General features: G+C 40.8%; 1 protein-coding gene across 2 annotated transcripts in view; it reads right to left on the bottom strand.

Annotated features, from left to right (window-relative positions):
- The window catches only part of sema6bb (sema domain, transmembrane domain (TM), and cytoplasmic domain, (semaphorin) 6Bb), a 168227-nt gene extending 150654 nt beyond the window's left edge, over window positions 1-17573 (bottom strand). Inside the window, exons 1-2 of one of the 2 annotated variants that reach the window (XM_044128683.1) lie at window positions 16977-17573; window positions 16738-16893 (exon numbers count right to left, since the gene is read on the bottom strand). The gene's annotated coding sequence lies outside the window, so the exon portion shown is untranslated. Of the gene's footprint in view, window positions 1-16737 lie in introns of both variants that reach the window. The other variant, XM_044128682.1, reaches the window with a different exon arrangement.
- Between the last annotated feature and the right edge of the window lie 1295 nt (window positions 17574-18868).

Below are 18868 nucleotides of genomic sequence, written 5' to 3'. Positions count from 1 at the left end.
TTATGCTTTGTCTACAGAAACCACAGACCAATAGTGCATAACTGTTATGGCACAACAAATCATATCATGGAGCACAAATGGACTAAGTTCTTTGTTCTTGTGTGCATTTGAAAACAATGTTCTGGCTTTTAGAGGTGTGCTTTAATAGTTTCTACTTTGACTACAACCCTTGGCTTTGGATTTTTTTTCTGTGAAATCCAAAGAAGAAAGTGGATCTTTTTTATTTTCCAGAGTACACATTTCAGCTATGCATGTTTAAAAATATCCCCTTGCAATAAATGAAGTTTATCTCACTTTTTTCAGCTGCATTAGATATAAAATGCTAATTAAGAGCATGATCAAAGCCCTAAAATCCACATCAGCAAATTTTACTTTCATAAGCTCAAAAACAACATTACAGAAAAGTAGCAGCCTGCTAGGCTAGCACTTACACACACAAACACACGCCCACACCCTCCCCCCCCCCACACACACAAACACACACACACAAATACTGCCTTAATAAGATGAAAATCCATTTCAGACAGAGCATGAGATGTCAGACGCCTCCTTGCAGCCGTCCGAATGATCTAAGACAGAAATGACTCAACATGAGTAGACATTTTGATTTTTCACACTTGTGAGCCAGCAAACACTTTGGCTGACTGGCTCACGACTGTGGCCTCCTCTCTCCAAGTGTATAATCAGTCACATTAATGAGAGTTGTAATGCGAAGCACAAGAATTAGTGCAGGTCCTGGGGGGTGAGTCTCAGGAGGGGTTTTGGAAGAGAAACAAGTCGCTTTGGCCATGAACTAGCTGAGCTTTGAAAAACGGCACCAAGCTGTCTTAATTGTGGCGTTATTAACAAAATATCCCAACGCATGCACACTCTAAATAACAATAATTCACTGCTGAAAGTGCTCTGGCAAAATCAATAGTGTACTCTTGTTAATAATACTGATGCAAGCTGAATGAACAGAGCCCTGGGACTCACCTACCCACAGACAGGCACTTAGCTGAAAGAGAGCATGTTAGCCAAACCAACAATGATTCCTGTTCCTATAAGATAGGACCTGGAGTTGTGTTTATGAACACAAATTCAGGCTATTTCTATTACTAGCTTCCCATGAGAGTCCACATCCCTTAGCACACAGATGAAAGAGAACTAGTTCCCCAAAATAAAGCACCAGTTCACAGGGAATGTCCTGCTCTGAGATTAATCTCTTCATCCACCAACACAGGCTCAGTGAGTTCAAACTTTTGCACCCCAAGACTTGTTTTTAAGAACATTCACTTATAATTGTATCTTTAAAAAAGTCATCTAAATAAATAACTGAAAGCTCAAAATTAATATGACATCACCATCAATGTAAGAAGACTTGAGAACACAACTGTATCAAGGACATACGTTTTTTAGGCAACTTGCTTTTAAGGATGTTTCATTATACCAATACGACAACAGAAAAAAAGTGTAATGTCATAATACTTTTTCTTTTTTCATAATCATCCAGCTACTGCAAAACATTTTTAAGCTTTTCAGCACTAAGTAGGAACCCTGGAACCGCTTCATATCAGATCCACTTTGCTTGAATAAAGACTTCCTAGATGAACATACTCCACACCCCCCCACACGCGCTCAGACTCTCCACTAATTTTCCTATCTGTTCCGTAAGCCTTGTTCAGTTGTAATTTTGCTCCTGCATGCTAGCCTCAAGAGAGAGAAACTAATTTTCAGGAGTGAAAGGGGATTATCAGATCCAAACCAAATCTCTCCACCTCCAGACAAAGATACTCGCATGGACTTTTCTGCTGGAACAAAACGTGTCTCAGGATTTGCGTTAGCTTGTATGTATGGCAGCTCTCATGGAGGAATCTTGTCAGCCGCGACGCTTGCAGTCTCTCCTTATCAGTGCGAGAGAAGAAAGTTCACAATAGCACAAAAAAAAATTAAATAAATAAATAAATGCTGAGCTGGTGGCTCAGACACCACAGGCGGAAGTGACAGTAGATAATATAATCACATTATATGGTCTGAATTTTGTGTTCAGCGTCAAATAAGTCAATAGAAAGTGATGTGGTCAGATGGAATCCTTGTGTATTTGCACCTCAACAAACATTGGGATATTTTTATCAGTTAACCAGTAAAGCCACATCAGCAAAGAAGAGAAACTACATAAAAGAATCCTACTCAGAGTGGCTCTTTCTTTTGTGGTTTGGACTGATTCCAACCGGTCATTAATAATCCCCCTCATTTTAGCTAGTCTCATTCTATTATTGCAGGACATGCTGTTATTTTACCTTACCTGCTCACAGCAGGTAAAATATCTACTGAACACTTTGACATTCTTACAAATAAAATAGAGTCAGAGGGAGAATGGAGTTAAATGCATGGAAAAAAAGGAAGCGCAACAAAGCATTGAAACTGAACAAAACAACTGAAATCTGTCAGAAACCCAGCCAAGTATATCCCATCACTACAGGTTAACATCACATTTAGCCGTAAATAGACCTTAAAGGTTTTCCCAATGCCATTTTCAACGTACTGACGGCAGTGTTTGTGTTTTCAAACTTTCAGATTCCTAGACTTCTGAATGCTGTCACAAAATCTCCACACAATCACTGCACATGATTCCAAAAGAAGAAGAAAAAGTATATCAAATTCAATACCAAGTTTGATGTAGGCCATTTGAGCAAATCAGTGAAGTACTGGGAAAATAGCTGAACTGACTTTGGACTCTTTGGATGTAAATGTTACCACTCACAAAACCCCGTACCAACACTAAAACTTTAAGCTTTGTGACATTGTGTTTGGTTTTTTTTTTTGTTTTTTTGTTTTTTTTTGTTTTTTGTTTTTTTACCAAATTAATTTTAACTTCATTTATTGACTTTTTTGAGTTTGACTGTTAGGATGTGTGAATCGCTTAGGTTATAATTAACATGTGGTGTGAATTTCACATCAACAGCCCTATTAGAAATATGTTCACTGATAAAAATGTTGATATTTTCAGTACTTATTTTCCCTGCTGCATCCTCGCATACAAGCAGGGCCACATACACATGGGCTGACACACAAACCCCCTACTGCACAAGCCAAGGAAACCATAGAGACAGGCTCAGAAAACAAAGAAAAGGAGCGGAAGGAAGATGAAAAGTGTCTATGTTTGGAGCCAACTGGGTAAAGATAACAGTAAATTAGAAATTGGATTAAGATTAAAAAAAGAAAACAAATTAACAACATCCAATTCAGAGGCAGAAATATATACATAAATAGAGAGATTCATAAAAAGCCTTAAAGAAAATTATTTCTCTCATGCATTCTCTGCTTTGGCATACTTAATCTTTGTTGATCTATATTGCTGCACCTGTCAAAGTCGAATTTAATGATTGAACAAGCAGATATGCAAGCAGATAGGAGAACCTGCCAAAGAAACAGACATAATTGGTCTAGATGTGTTGAAAACCTTATCTTATAAAAGGGGGATAAAAATCTGAGCTCAGGAGCAAACAGCAGAGCCCCCAAAGCTTTACTTCCATTGTGTCCTGAGCCCGAAGCTGTCCTATTACAACCTAAGCCCAGCACAGCTTCAGAGCCACTTCATGGTGTCCGTTAATGGTGCTGACGACGGCACAGAGGATTTCTGCGGCAGGTAGAATGGCACAAGCCAAAGCTGCAAAAAGGGAGGCGTTGAATTGTAGATAAGTGGAGAAACTCAAAAAAAAATTTTTTTAACATTAAGCTTGAGAGCTTTACGTTATTCTGTCACTAAACACAGAGCTTGCCCTTCTCATGGGTATGCACAATGAAAAACACAGAGTTATTGATAAAATAAATTAGGAAGGAAAAAATAAAAAAAACAACTTTCAACTCTTGTTGGATGCATGCAGGGAAGGGAGGGGGGCAGACATGAAAGGTTACTCTCTGAATGCATGTTTCACAATGCTTTGAATTATTCCGACTCCTGGTCTCTTGCTGTTGCAGCAAACAACGAGGCTTTCATGTTTTTCTCTGACATGCAAGAGGAAAAACTCACTAAGTCAATTCATCTCTGTTGTTGCCTCACTCCTAATGGTTCATGGCCCATGAGACCACTCAAGTGCCAGGTTCAGACATTTTTTTGTCTTGTTTATTCCTCCAGTTTAAACTCTGGTATGCAATCTTCTCAGTGGTCTCACTCCTGCCACAGAAGCACAAAGCAGGGCTGCTTTTGAAAGAACAGACAGAACAAGCAAATCTATTTATAAGAAGCAAGCGGGATAATTGTTGAAAAGGTTAGAGCAGCTAGAGCAGGTAACAAGTGAGCTGTGTGTTGATGCACACAACAGGATGAAGAGGCGATACTGTCGACAGGGAAAGTCACGGTCAGAGAGAGCACAGTTTGAATCTGATGTCAGTAAGCTACAAAGGAAGCAGACGCCAACCATGGTTAGGCATCAACAAAGACTTCACAAACTATAACATAGCACAAATCCTCAGACTATACAGACTAAAACACAACAAAGAAGCAACTGGACTTTTTTTGTCATATTTTTGAACACAAACCATTTAAAGTAACGTCACACCAGACTAAGGTCATACACAGACATGTAAACTGAGAGGTTTTCAAAATAGTTCCTCCAGTTTATTTATGTATACCCACACAATTTCCCACACAAGCGGAGACGGACTCACACAGCCTGAAAAATAATCCACCAGGGCAGAAAGATCGAACTTTGTTTTTTTACAAATGTGCAAACAGAAATGCTAAGTGGCAAAGCAGACCTGACAGACAAGTTCATTTTAGCATTTGGAAAATATTGCAACATTTTAAAATCTTTTCACTTTAAAAGCCACAAACTGTAATGTATTTTATTGAGGGTTTTTTTCTTTCTTGAAAGACCAACAAAAAGTTGTGCATAATTAATTGGGAGAAAACTTATTTTAAAACTTATGACCAAAAGACAGAAAAACATGACATGCATAAGTACCTAGTCATCTCCATGGATATTGTGGAAAACTCTTTATAAGCATGTTTCTATACGCTTCTCAAACCTAAAAACATTTTAAATCCAATCAAATTGGACAGAAGGCCTGCTGTGTTCGTCGACCTTTAATGAAGATGTTTGTTCACTAATATTCTCTGACAAACCTCTAACGCCCTCACAGAACATCTTGGTTTGCACTTTGATTACATGACAAACGTGGATTCTTTTTGCTTGGTGGGTTCCTCGAGATTGCTGGTTTTTATTGGGGGTATCAGGCTGAAGGGGGCTAATTATAAATGCAAAACACACTCAGGGTTTTTATTTGCTAATTATTTTTGAAACGTCATGAAAAACGTAACGAAAAGTCATTAAAGTCTAACGCTTTGAAAAATAAACATAAAACGAATCGTCCACAGAGCCATTTGTGCAAGACTAAATATGCATCACAAAATGGTTGAGATAAAAGCTCTAAAAGATCTGCAAGATAAAAGCCTTGGGAACTTTTGCTCATGACCACTTTAGAAGATTACAAGAAAGTCTGGCTCCTTTGAAGCAAAACAAACTGAAATGAGGAGTGGCTGAGAATTCAGCAGAGTACTGTAAATAAAGATTCCATCTGAGAGTGTGGAAGTGAATGTTTCCTGCACATTCCCATTTCAAGCCCTTCATTTACTCCAACACCGTTTCCCTCCAGAGATATCATGCCCCACAGTGTCCCCTCGCGCCTGCCTTGCTCAGCTACCAGAGAAGCCAGTCAAGCTCAGAGACTCGGAGAGCGATGCATCACTTGATGACATGGGCTGATAGATGCCTGACAGACTGCCAAACCCGTCGATGTGCTACATGAGTCAAGAACAAACACTCCTCCGATGTGTGTAGGGGTGCTTTTGCACATGTATCCATCATCGCCATGTAGGAGGTGTGTGTATGTGGATGTGTTTTTAAAAGCTGGCCTGGGTGAGAGAAACCATGCAAACTGTCCATCTCAGTTTATGGAGGAATGAAGGAGGCCAAGTCCAGACCCAAGGCTCTGATAATGAGGAAAGTAGGAATGGTAATTAAGTTCCCCTGAATCAGGAAAAATAAAAACAATCACAAATCAATGTATTTACATGGTGCAGTCGAACCAGACATTTACATACATTTCATGAAAACTCATAATCCTTTATTTCCTTTTTTATCTCACTTGAAAATAGACAGAGCTTCCTGTTTTAGGTCAATTAGGATTGTTGAAATCCTTTTAATTGGCAAAATATTTATATAATAACAACTTTTTTTTTTTTTACAACTTTCGTCAAAGTCAGACGCTTATGTTCACCAAGATGCCTTAGAATGTATGTGAACTTCAGAATTTGAAGAAAGTATCTAAAAATGTTTCTTTTATTCTGGTATCTAATGAATAGAGATGATTTTGGTAATCCTAGCTGATTTAAAATAGAAAATGTTCAAACTGATTTAATGTCAGGCAGTGGGAGGGAAAAAAGGTTACGCGCTTTTTATACATCATGTGTAAATATCTGGTCTCCATTGCATCCCATCAGCGCACACACATTGATGCACTCCCTTCCTGTCTTTTCGCCTCCTCTTTCCCACAGAAATAAATTTGTAAATGAACAAGCCCTGCTGGAAGTAAGCGGTGACGCCAGGCCCGAGCTCTGAATGTCACAGTCACTCATTGCAGCCTCCCTCTAAGTGATGCAGACAGAGCCCCATTCTCATTACCCCACCAGTCAAGCCAGGGGGCAAAAAACATTTACATGCAAATACGAATGACCCACCGGCTACCGCGAGCGCACTGGCTGCCGTGTTGTCAAAGCACGGCAATGACAGAAAATCCGCTTGCCAATCAACGGCTTCATTGTAAAAGCACAAACTATAGAAGAAAGTGGTATGTGTGTAGATTATAAATGTTTTTTTGTAACTTTTGATTGGTTTGTAACTTCTGTTTGTGCTCTCCACGTCCAGTGACATTAGTTTGAAAGGATTCAGACTGTGACATTGCCAACTACATTAACAGATGTGTGGGGAAGAGGCTTAAAGTCCTTTCTATAATTTCTACAAACCCACAGAGTTTACAGACCGTCTACCATCCTCACAGTACCCACTTGTCTCCGACAGCTGTGCCTCGCACCCCATAATCAAACACTCTTTCAGTCTGAACCATTAGGAATCTAGAGCTCATAACAAATATGGGTCCGCCGTCTCACCAATGCGGTTAATAGAGGACAGATTGCTGATGGACTGGCTGGGTCTCCAGGGGTTCTGGGCAAGAGCACATTCCTCCTGCTCGCAAGATACTTGGATCAAAAACCACCCTGCTGTCATCAGACCTGTTGCCTCCAGATGGGTCCCGGGTCTGTCCGTGTGATTCGCACTCTCAGAGAGCATGTGCCGTCGTCGTCCTCCTCTTCTTCTTCTTCTTCTTTCTCTAGTCCTTATTTCATCTCCCTTTTTTCCTGGCCAGCAAAAAAGAGACATTAAACCTGACCTTCTCCTTCATCTTTTCAGCACTACTTAACAAAGTCCGAGCCAACGTTCTTTTGTTCTTCAACCTTGACGCACGGCTGTTTAACTCTGTGTGAGGCTTTCATCTGAAATCATACTCATTGGCTCAGTTTCTTGGCTAAAATCCCCCAAGTGCGGCGTGCGCGGGGGCGTGCGAGTGCATGAGCTCACATGCTCGGTGCCAGGGAGATGAGCAGACGCACCGCGCAGCAAGGCCTCTTTGATGCGGCGCAGTAGAGACCCACGGCATGGCCGTACATTAATTGCAGCTTCTGAGCCGTTAATTTGGGAGAGTACGTTCAAGGACCCACTTTTCCTCCACTTTCCAACAGCAACAGAGGCTGAACAAGCATCCCCTTCAAGACTCATCCACTTTTTTACCTCTTCTCATGGCCTTCTGTCTGCTAAGTGCCTCTCCGTCCATACAATCCAGCTTAATCCACAAACATGTTTTCCCCTTCTTTCTCGACCACCGTTACTGAGCAAAGGGACAGTAGGTCACAGCTTCTGCACTGTTCTCCCTCCTTCGCCAACTGGCAAGCACTCCCCTGCCAAAAAGCCTGAGTTTTCTTTTTTTCAGCCTGATTGATTCCCACAAGTTATTAAATGTACCGAGCTGATAATTAACTCAAATAACAAAATAAGTGGAATCGCAGCAGACATAAAGTGTGAATTACACAAACTATGAGTAGGGATCATTAACAGAAGCTAAGCTACGGGTGGCAAACAATTCCGTCAAGAGCAAAAATATGACAATGAGAGCATTCTCATTTTGTTTTCGCAGCATCTCTACGACCATAAAACCACAGGATAGAGCCGCTTTGGCTGAAAGTTCCCCTAAGAAATGAATCAGCTATAAAAACCGCAGCGGGATAACTGCAGTCTGCCCCGCAGGGCACGATCTCTCCAGATTCATGCTGTGCTGATGCGGGAAGTGACTCAGGATGTGTGTGGCCAGCATCTTCTCCGTTATGTCCCCCCCCAATAAGGTAATTAAACCTCCACACTTATTAGTTATGAGCTTGTCAAAAGTAGACAGGGGCCTAAAACCAAGAAAAAACATCTGGGGATATGCTGGGTCAGAAACAAGTGCTGCTATTTTTATACCACCAGAGGAAAATAATGTAATTTCTTAAGCCACAAGAAGTTCAGAAGGAATATTTTGACAACAGAATTATTAGTTGTGCACTGAGCAAATCTGGGATTTTTTTGGAAGTGTGGCTGAAGAAAATTTACTGTTAAAAGAAACAAGATGTAGGACATGTGGAAGAATGTTCAACTAGTAGTTTTACCTTACTTGCAAAATGCTATGGAAACCAGAAAACTAACACAGCACTTTACCTTAAACATAACATGCCAACTGTGAATTGCGGTAACGGTACCATCATGCTGCTCGGATGACTTTCATTTTAAAAAAAGAAAAAAATGGGGAATTTAGTCATAGCTGACTGGAAAACGGATGTAGCTTAAAGAAATTATGATATGTTGGAGGCTTCACCAAACTAAGGAAGAAACTGAAAGAAAGAAATTTTGTTTGCAAAATGTAAAAAAAAATGAAGTAAATATAAATTTTAAAGAAACAGAGGAAAGTACGATAATTTCAGTGCAACTGCTGGCATCAAATATAAAGCTCAACAGTTTAGACTTAGAGCGGATTGTTAGTGTGCAATTGTGCATGACAGCATATTATGCAAACTGCATTTAAATGTGCCGTTTGTATAAGCTTGTTGGTTATGTTGGGCCTTATTAGAGTCCAATTTTGGTCAGAAAATGAGAGTCATTTGCCTTTGAGATTGTAAACAGAGTGTTAGAATCTGTGAAAAAGAGAAACCGACCAAAAGAGAGAGTTTGGGGAACCTATGTGAATTCCAGCAAACTGACCATGAAAGACATTCAACCAACACTCACAAATTGTTAATTTGTGTCCAAGGAAGTAAACATCGGTGCCCGTCTCCATCGTGTCTACCCGTCTTTTCATTCTGACCTGTAATGCCCATGGTACGCTGCCAAGCATTCATACAGATGGAAATGTCTCTTTCCCGATGCAGAGAACACCCCTTCTCCCACTCCCTCCCTCTGGGACTTTTGTTCAGATATAGGAAAGAGACACTTTTACATACACATGAGCAGAGAGGAAGAAGCCCTGCCTGTGGAAGTACACTAAGCCTACATGGAATGCCAGTTTTTTCCCCCAACCAGAGTCATCTTTATTCAACAGCCACTTGGCCTTTGGTGATAGCAGCTGCATTCTCTGTTCCTGTCATACTGCACCACCTCGGGCTTAACACAACATGATGCCGCTCCAACTTTTCCAAGACAATATGTCACAGTTAAAGTGCATTGGCAAAAATACTAAAATCACAGCCCTCCTTAGGAAAACTGAGGGGAGACTAGCCTGTGGCTCTTGATGAGAGCAACTGTATAAAGAAAAAAAAAGAAAAGAAAAAGAGTTTTCAAAGAAAAATGAAGGCGTGCTTATTACTGACTGCATCGAGCTTCTGTCTTTGAACTCTCATCTTCTGCTTGGGCTTTGCAGTGGATGTGTAAGAAAAATGAAGACGAAAAGATGAGAGTGAAAGGAAGACGGTGGTGGAAAAAAAAACATGTGATTAAAAGATAAAAGGGAAAGAGCAGATGATGAGGGAGCAGCATTGTGTGATTAAATGGCAGAGGTGATACCATTGGACCACAGCCATTATTGCATTTTAATAGACGACAGGGTTGATCCTTGACCCGTTTTGAGGCAGGGGTAGTGTTTAGCACAAACGGCTCTCCTTGATACACCTCCAACCTGCAGGGCATGTGGGCATTAGAAGTAACGCGAGCTGTGCGAGGCCTTGAAGGGTCACAAGAAATAGCTTTATTCTCCTTCCACAGCATCTCAAGCAGCAGCCTTAGGCAAACGACAACAACCAAAGCATCTGTGTGTTTGTCAAAGAGGATTTCAAAATACGAGCGGCGCAATTTAATCTACGTCTTTAAATCATACATTTGAAAATGCTTTCCTACTTTTCCCGACAACCATGTTCCCTTCACCCAGCTGACCCCCACCAAAAATCGACCTTCAATCATCAGTTCCTCCTTTTCACCTTCTCTTTCTTCTAGCTCCACATGCTAAGTGGGAACATTGTTACGGTCAATTTGTCCCATTCAGGGTCCCGGTGGGCAGTGTCCCTGCCCTGACAGCCCGCAGACAGAGACCACACTGCCTGAGAGGCCTTGACATCAAGGTCCGGAGCAAACTTGGAATGAGAAGGCGGGGGGGAGCGCAGGGCAGAGAAAAGAAAAGGGAGGGAGAAATTAGAGTGGAGAGGTGATGAGGGAAGTGCTGGAATGGAGACAGAATGTGTGAAGGAAAACACATTTTGGGGGAATGCTGCAGCAAAAGAATGCAGTGGGAAAGACAAGGAGGCAGGGGTCCCTGGTTTAATACAGCCCCAAGATTATGCTCAGGGTTGTTTCAAAGCTGTCGATCAATCCCAGGTTTGATGCAATAGGTGATGACAGCATTGCTTACATAGAAGAAAACCTAAATGCATGATTTATGCTTCTGCATTCATGTTCATTGGCATAGAACTAAGGTTTGTAGGAACTCTGTCAGCACAGTGGCCTGAATATAAACGCCATTCCTTAGTTTGAGACTGTGTCCAGGTCAACGGCTACAGAAGTTACCCCCAATCAGAAAAATGTCAACAGCTGTAGAGGTCACTGCAAAGAAAAACAACAAACCTTAGGTTTAAAACATAAGGCTAGTGACGGACTTTTTAGGAGTGCCTCTGTCAGCTTCTTGGCTCTGATCGCCCAGACAGGCTTTCAATCAAAAAGCATCACCTTGTGTTTAAATACTGCACAGTCAATGGTCAGTGTCTGCCGATCAATACAGTGACATTAGCTATTTCATTAATTCAAATCAATGTGCTGCTCATTTATCTTGAAAATAACGTGATAATTTAAGGGAGACTATGCCTTAAACAGAAATGTGCCTATTTAATCAGGGTGATTGACTAGCGATGGCGGCCAAATGCCAAGTTTAGAAACGGAAAACCTTCAAAAATGCTTCTAAAGCGTGATAAGTGCGAGTCACCCTGCTGTTTTTAGTGGGAAGTGTTAAGTTTGGCAATAAAATATTTCAATTATTGATGGAAATTTGGGAGGGTTTTTTTCATCTAAAGTGGTAAAGTTACAGAACAATTAAACTGTTGTAATCTAAAAATAAATAAATAAATAAATAAATAAATAAATAAATAAATAAATAAATAAATAAATAAATAAATAAATAAATAAAATAAAATAAAATGGAAGTGACAGCAAATTTAACAAACCCAGTCTTGATGAAGTTGAACACTGAACTACACACCCTTGACACAAGCTGATAGACAAATTTTAGAAGAGAAGCATATCAAGAAAATGTTAATATCCCAACTTTAATGAATATGGTAAAAATGACACAAAGCATTTAAAAGTTTTAAACAAACATATTAAAACATCTGTTTTTATGCAATTTTTACAACAGGATGTCTGATGATATTGCTTCATTTTACTTTGATTAGTCCTACGTTTTTAGGTTGTTAATATGTTTTAGCTGAACTAACCATACTCAGTTAAAACAAAACTGGACTGTACAGGTTACTGACCCCTGGTTTACATGGAGGTAAAAAGACTGGGATGTTAGCAGAAAGGAAAAACAAGTTTGTTTCAAACAAAGGCCTCAAAATGTTACCGCCAAAATCTGGTTTGCTTTCAACAAATATTTTCACATTGATCCTTAGAGACAGACAGTCGAATGGTGGTTATCCTGCATAACTTGCCTGTCCGAAATCTGTGGAAGCACTCCGAGTTAAAAAGTCAAAGCATTAATAATAGAGGTGGAAATTACTGATATCAATCAGCTAGTGCAGCAGTTAGCTATAATGGACCAGGGCTGGTGAGGAGACACTGCTGACCAAGCAATCACACTGATTTCTTATAGGCGAGTACGCCTGCTGTTTGGGCTCCCAGGTTTCCGAGAGGTGGTGCTAACCTCCTAAGTACTGTGTGATCTAAAGGAGGATACTGCTTCATTGTACTTTAACAATAAATACCTGACTTGTTAACTGCTCTCATATGAAAATACATTGAAAAATTGATGGGATAGGACTTTAGACACATCATCACCTTATCAGCACTAAACTATAGTATGACTTGTCCTGCCGTGTGGGAACTGCCCCAGGCCCACAGGTGAAGTTAACCCCCCGCCAATTCAGCAAAGACGAGGGATTAAGTGACTGTGTAAAGGCACCTGTTATTTCTGCACACATGACACAACCCTTGCTCCGAAGCAAGAGGCCCGGAGCGGCTGTTAGCGTCAGAAGCGAGGCTCAAACAGGGCACCCATTCAACCAAGGCTGGCAGTGCTGAATCACACTCACATCGGGCCCAGACAGACTGACTCACACATGTGCACACATACAGAGTCCGTACAATACAGGAAGGCAAACAGACACAACAAGATAGACACCGACCCTTATGTTTCTCTCTGATGGACACGGACAAACTCTCACCCTGCCGTTCTCTCCCGTGTCTTTGATGCCTACCCACACACACACATCGACTTCTTCAAACTAATTGCCAATTCAGACTCCAGAGTCGAGACAGCGGGAATCTGTCAGGGGCCCTGTGTATGGGAAGCGATGTTGCAGATCTCCTTAAATGAGCTAACTTTATAATAAATCACTGGGCACTGCTAGCCAAGGATTAGGCAAGCTCCAGTGAGCAGTTTGTTAAGCTGCAGAGAGAAGAAGCACTGGGGATGGAGAGAGGCCCGCCAAAACTGACATCAGCTCCAGAACCTTGGAACAGTAAACCCTCCCATGCTGCCTAGTTTCTTGGGCACACATTTAGCCTTGTTATCCGAGTTCTCCGCTGACACAAAATCCCAATGCTATTAGGCCTTTACATGGAATTATGGTGTTTGCGTCTGTAGGGGACTTTAGACTAAATAGTTATTGTCCAGAACATGAGCTCTACCCTCAGGTACCCAGTTTTTCAAAGTGCTCTCTCCTTATGTTTGCCCTAAATATTTTTCTGCACCGTCTTGCCTCCAACTGAGTCATTTCACTTGGAAGGAGTAATGCTTCCTACAGTGAGGTTATTTATACATGGACCTGCACAACATTTATCCCCTCTACTCTACATGCAGAAGAACAGCAGATAAGAATAAACACTTCTTCTAGCAAATTTCCTCACCAATTTAAGGGTTATCACTGATTCAGTGTTGCTGGATATCTTATAAACCTGCAAGAGAAGCATATCAAGAAAAGCAGCTTATGTTTTCAAAGTGAAACTAAAGGGAGCCTTCACCAGCTTTTTACTTTGGATACCCTTACCCTTCCTCTTTTCTAAGGATAGACATTGAACATACTTCAATCTAAACTTGGCCACTAAACAAATCAGAATACCGCACACAGATTATAGATCAAGTCATGTAGATTATTCCTCTTTGGTCTTTTAATTTGCTGCTTGTGATAGCAACTTCTCGTATAATCGTTAGGTGACATGGAACGAGGATATCAGTGAAAGATTTTGTTTCTCTTTCACAATTATCTCAAGAAAGCTGCAAAGTATAGATGATTACACAAAAATAGGGTTATTTGAGGTTTCATTTAATACTTATCCCATCTCCCAGTGAGCACTTCCTTAGATCTAATGCGGTTTGCAAATGCATTCATAGCCCCTATAAACTTTTTAACATTTTGTCATTTACAACCCAAGACTTCAAAGTGTTTAATAGGATTTTTATGTGATAAACCAACAAAAGAAAAACTGTGCATAACTGCAGAGGATAAGGAAAATAACACATGGTTCTCAAAGTTTATAAAATATTAAACGTCAATGCTTTTAGAAACTCACTGCAATTTCAGCTGAAAAACACTTTATAGTTTTACCAGCTTTGCAAAACTATTAACATTTTTGCCCATTCTCCTTTATAAATTAGCTCGAGCTCAGTCAGACCAAATGAAGAGATTCTGGGAATGTCAGTTTTCTCTTTGTCCCATTCTTGTCTGAGATTCTCAACAAGATAAAGTTCTGAACTTTGACTAAATTTGATGTAAACCATTCAATCTTTAGCCAAATCTGGGATCTTTAACCAGCTTTTCTTTTTTTCCCCCTCCAGGGGGTCTTTTTGTGGGCTCCAGTGTCCCTTATATGACAGTAGGCTGACAGGAAAAGAGGAGAGAGAGGGGGGAAGACATGCAGCTAATGTTGCCAGGTCTGGGAATCGAACCCGAGACGGCCGCGTCAAGGACTCAAGGCCTCCAAATGTGGGTCGTGCTATCCCCTACGCCACCACAGCATGCCCTTTAACTGGCTTTTCTATACCTGCTAAAGAAAAGCAGGGCCAACAGCCTGACCTTGCCACCAACACTGTGATGTTTGTTTGTGATGTTGATTTCAAAATGGTTTGTGATGTTGATTTCATGAATACATACAGCTACCAAAACCTACTTACCACCTTACAAATTATGTTGTTTTCGTGTTTCCATCACACTTAAATATTTCACAAGATCAAGCAAAAAGTTCTGCTCCACCAGGGGTCACCTCGTTGTGTTCTGGATTATACCTATTGTTTTCTGCAACGCAGAGCTTTGCTTGTAGGTTGCACTTTAAAATTTTTATCTCAATTGACAAAATGATCTTCTTTCACATGTCTATTGTGTCTTAGGACAGTGGCTCTTTAATTTTTGCATGATTGTCAAGGTCACATTTGTGGAGTAAAAAAATATATTCATTATCCTGTTAGCAGATCTTTCCAACTTGGATTTGGTTTTATGAAGCTCCTCCAGTTTCAATGAACCTTTTGGCTGCTTCTCATATGAATGTTCTCCTGTGATGAATGTTGTCAGTTTAGGCGAGTGGCCAAAAGTATCCATTTTCTGATGTTGGGTCAGACAGTGTGCTCTTTGAAATCAAAGATGATTTAAACCAACTCCGTTTTTAAATTTCTTTTCCTCATCCCTGACCTGTGCTGTGTGTTTATTTAGGGCTAACGGAGCATAAGAGACAGAATACAAACTGATGCCACTGTTTTCTAATTCGCTAATTTTTATTTTTTTTTACAACCATGCATCTTGTTCTTTTCACTTCACAATTAGGCACTACTTTATGTTGGTCATAAAAAACTTGAACTAAAACTAGGATGACCAAATGTGAACCACGTCACCCGTGTGAATGCTTTTTCCAAGACACTGCACCGTGTATTAATTTTAAAAAGACCAAGCCTGAGCCAGCACATCATTGCCTGATGTGAGCAGCACGGGGAAGGATCCTATGCAACCTCCAGCCGCCTCCCTGAGCTCCGGCTGCCAGAGCAGGCGACACCCCAGAGGAAAAGGAATTAAAGAGCCTCTTTTCCACCAAGGTTGATTGATACTGTTAAGAGTGACAGCAAGGTTAAAGGAGCTGCTGGTCTTCTATCCTCACACTGGACTGCCTCACTTTCTTTAGAAGCCTCTCCCCCCGTAACTCTCCACTTCTCTCCTCTCACAAACCGGGGCTCATTTTTAAGAGAACCCTTTTCCCCTGGGGGCTTTAGTTAGTTCTCTATCTCTCTTTTCCAGTCCACAAACCTCAGCACCGGACAAAAGGCAGCTTGAAAGGCAATTTGAATTTGAAACAGAGGGGGGACACAGGAAAAAATGTGTAAGTCCCAAATGGGAAAACTTGAGGCGACTTGGAGCCAGCTAGGGTAGGAGTAGGGCGTTAATCGTAAACTATGTACAGCGTTAAGACCAGATCCTGCAGAGAAATGAGAGGGACACGGTACAGCCTTCAGGCGTAATTATAAAGGGCATTAGAGATCCGTAAGGTTGGACAGTTAAACAGACGACAGATAAGAGGAAAAACCTCCAGTGCAATTCCGCAACACATAATTTAAAAATGAAATTCAAGCTCCAATGAAGTGTGAGCTTTTCAAATTACACGGCTTCTTTAAGAAACTGAGTTTATTGGTTTCAATTGACAGAGAACAACAAAAAAAAAATTCCCCATCATGATATATTTGATATGTGGATGGAGATAGCTCAAATCTAGTTTTCAGTGCGGCTGCAAGCTACGCAGTATGAAATTGGACGCGCAGATGCCACAGATTGCATCCACTACTGACTACGAGATGAGTTGGTTCAATTTAGATAACTAGATTCACTCCGCTAATCAATGCATCTAAAACATTAAGGCGAGACACAGAGCGAAAGCAGCGCACCACCAGCACCACCCCAGCGCAGCCCTTCACCGGACCCCTCGGATCACTTACCTCTGATTAGCAGGAGAGAAAAAGCGCCGCCGAGGCAACAACAGTATGACTCAATTGTCTCTGTCCCACTTGGCACCAAATATCCAAGCGCGATCTAGAGCCTTATCAGATCCCGTGTTGGGCTTTAGAAAGTGTCCCTTCCTGTCACACCTGTCTCTGGCGAAGAAAAAGAAAAAAACTGTTCGCGACATCCATAAGACAACTGTCTCAGCGGTTGGTTGGTTGGTGTGTGTCCGTACCCTCTTTTACGGGTCTCAGCATTCACATATGCACGCACACATGCACCACCTGTCCCTCCCGGTGCAGAGCAGCCCACAAAGAGCGCCTATGTGGCGCAACGACACATGGTCAGTCTCTGCTGCAATATACTCCCTCAAACCGAGATCTCAAAGTAGTCTGTAGGGTAGGCAGTGGTTGGTTAAAAAAGAAAAGAAAAGAACAGCAAGACGGAACAATTAAAAATAAAAAGACAACACATCCGTTTGGAAGTCACATCTGCCTCTTCATCCGTTGTGAGATCATGTCTCTGCTGTACCCAACAATAGTTGGTATATTTATTTCCCCCGCTGCGCACCGCCGATGCTCTGTCTCTGCTGCGTGCTCTCCACCTCAGCTCTCAGTGTTTGGGAGGGAAACACTGCGCTCTCTCCACTTTCACGTACAGGCAGAAATCCCATTCATCGGCTGATTAAAAAAAAAAAAAAAAAACAGTTCCTGCTCCCTGAAGCTGAGCTCCGGAGCTTCGATGAGGTGGGAGGACCGATGGGTTAGACTCTGAGCACCAGCATCTACAGCGCTGCTGTCATCTCCGAGACGCCTGGAGACTGTTCGTGCCAAAACCTGAAGCAGAATTACGCACCGGCTGGAATGGAACTGATTAGGGACTAATTAGGATTAATTGGGAGTGTTGGCGTTGCCAAAAATATCACCCACGTCAAAGTTAGGTTAAACACGTGTGGACTCTTTTGGAGACCTGAAATACTTTAGGTTCATTTTAGTAAAAACTAAGCCACAGCTTAATCAGAAAACTTGGTGTACCATCTATTTTAGGCTGATTACAAAAAAATTCACATTTCAAATCTAAAAATTGAAGGGAAAATCAACAGTTTTCAAGTTTTAGATTAAAAATATGAATGAGTGTGTTACTTTTTCATTGAACCTTTGTAATTATTGTAACAATAATTGTTTTGTTTTTTTTGTTGTGGGTTTTTTTTTACAAGTCACAATCAGGCATTGTAGCATCTTTGGACACCAAATTTTATGTTTTACCACAGAATTTTTGATGAATTTATGCTAGAACTTTGACTTGGTCATCCTAACAGACGAATGTGCTTTCATTTAACCATTTATGGAATCCTGGTTGAATATTTAAGATGGTTGTTATTATCTTTTGCAGAATCCCAGTGCTTTTCTGATGGTATTGCCCTGAATTAGCATTGTACATCTCCACATCAACTTTAACCTTTCCTATCCCCGCTGTAGAAAAGCATCCCCACAGCAAGATGTTGCTATCACTACATTTCATTGTTAGGATGTTATGTCCCAGTAGATGTGAGGAATCAGTTTAGCATTCATTCATGCAATTAGCATGTTGGTCACAAGAGCCTTTTTAGTCTTATCTGACCATACCACATTTTTTTACATGTTTAATGTCTTCGATATAGCTTGCGGCAACACTTGATTATGTTTATCAATTATTAAATGTTTTAATTGCCAATCTTTAATTTACCAGGAACAGCAGAATAGAAGTGTTTTGACACTTAAACTCTTTTTCATTCTCTCCCATCGTTCCCCCCAAAGGTCCTTCTGATGTGACATCATAGAATTATTTATCTGCTGTTGATGAGCTCATTCTTTAAAACATTGGACCTAAAAACTAAAAATGACTAGTGAGGACTAGAACGTGTGGATTTTGTTACATTTATGAGAAATGAAGAATTTCCACTTTCTCAGTAAAGTGAGAATTCACAATTCTGGCATCAATATTGAACAATGCAGCCCAACTTTGACTGGCCTATATTTGTTCTTTACTTCGCATTGATTGTTTAAAACACAATTTGATATTTCTGAAGCTTTTATTTTGTCTGCAAAGGGAAAAAAAAAACACTCAAAAAGAGCATTCTCTGTGTTT

Source organism: Gambusia affinis, linkage group LG10 (genome assembly GCF_019740435.1).
Source record: "Gambusia affinis linkage group LG10, SWU_Gaff_1.0, whole genome shotgun sequence".
NCBI lineage: Eukaryota > Metazoa > Chordata > Actinopteri > Cyprinodontiformes > Poeciliidae > Gambusia > Gambusia affinis.
Note: the sequence above shows the minus strand (reverse complement) of the source record. Positions and strands in the feature narration are given on the sequence as shown.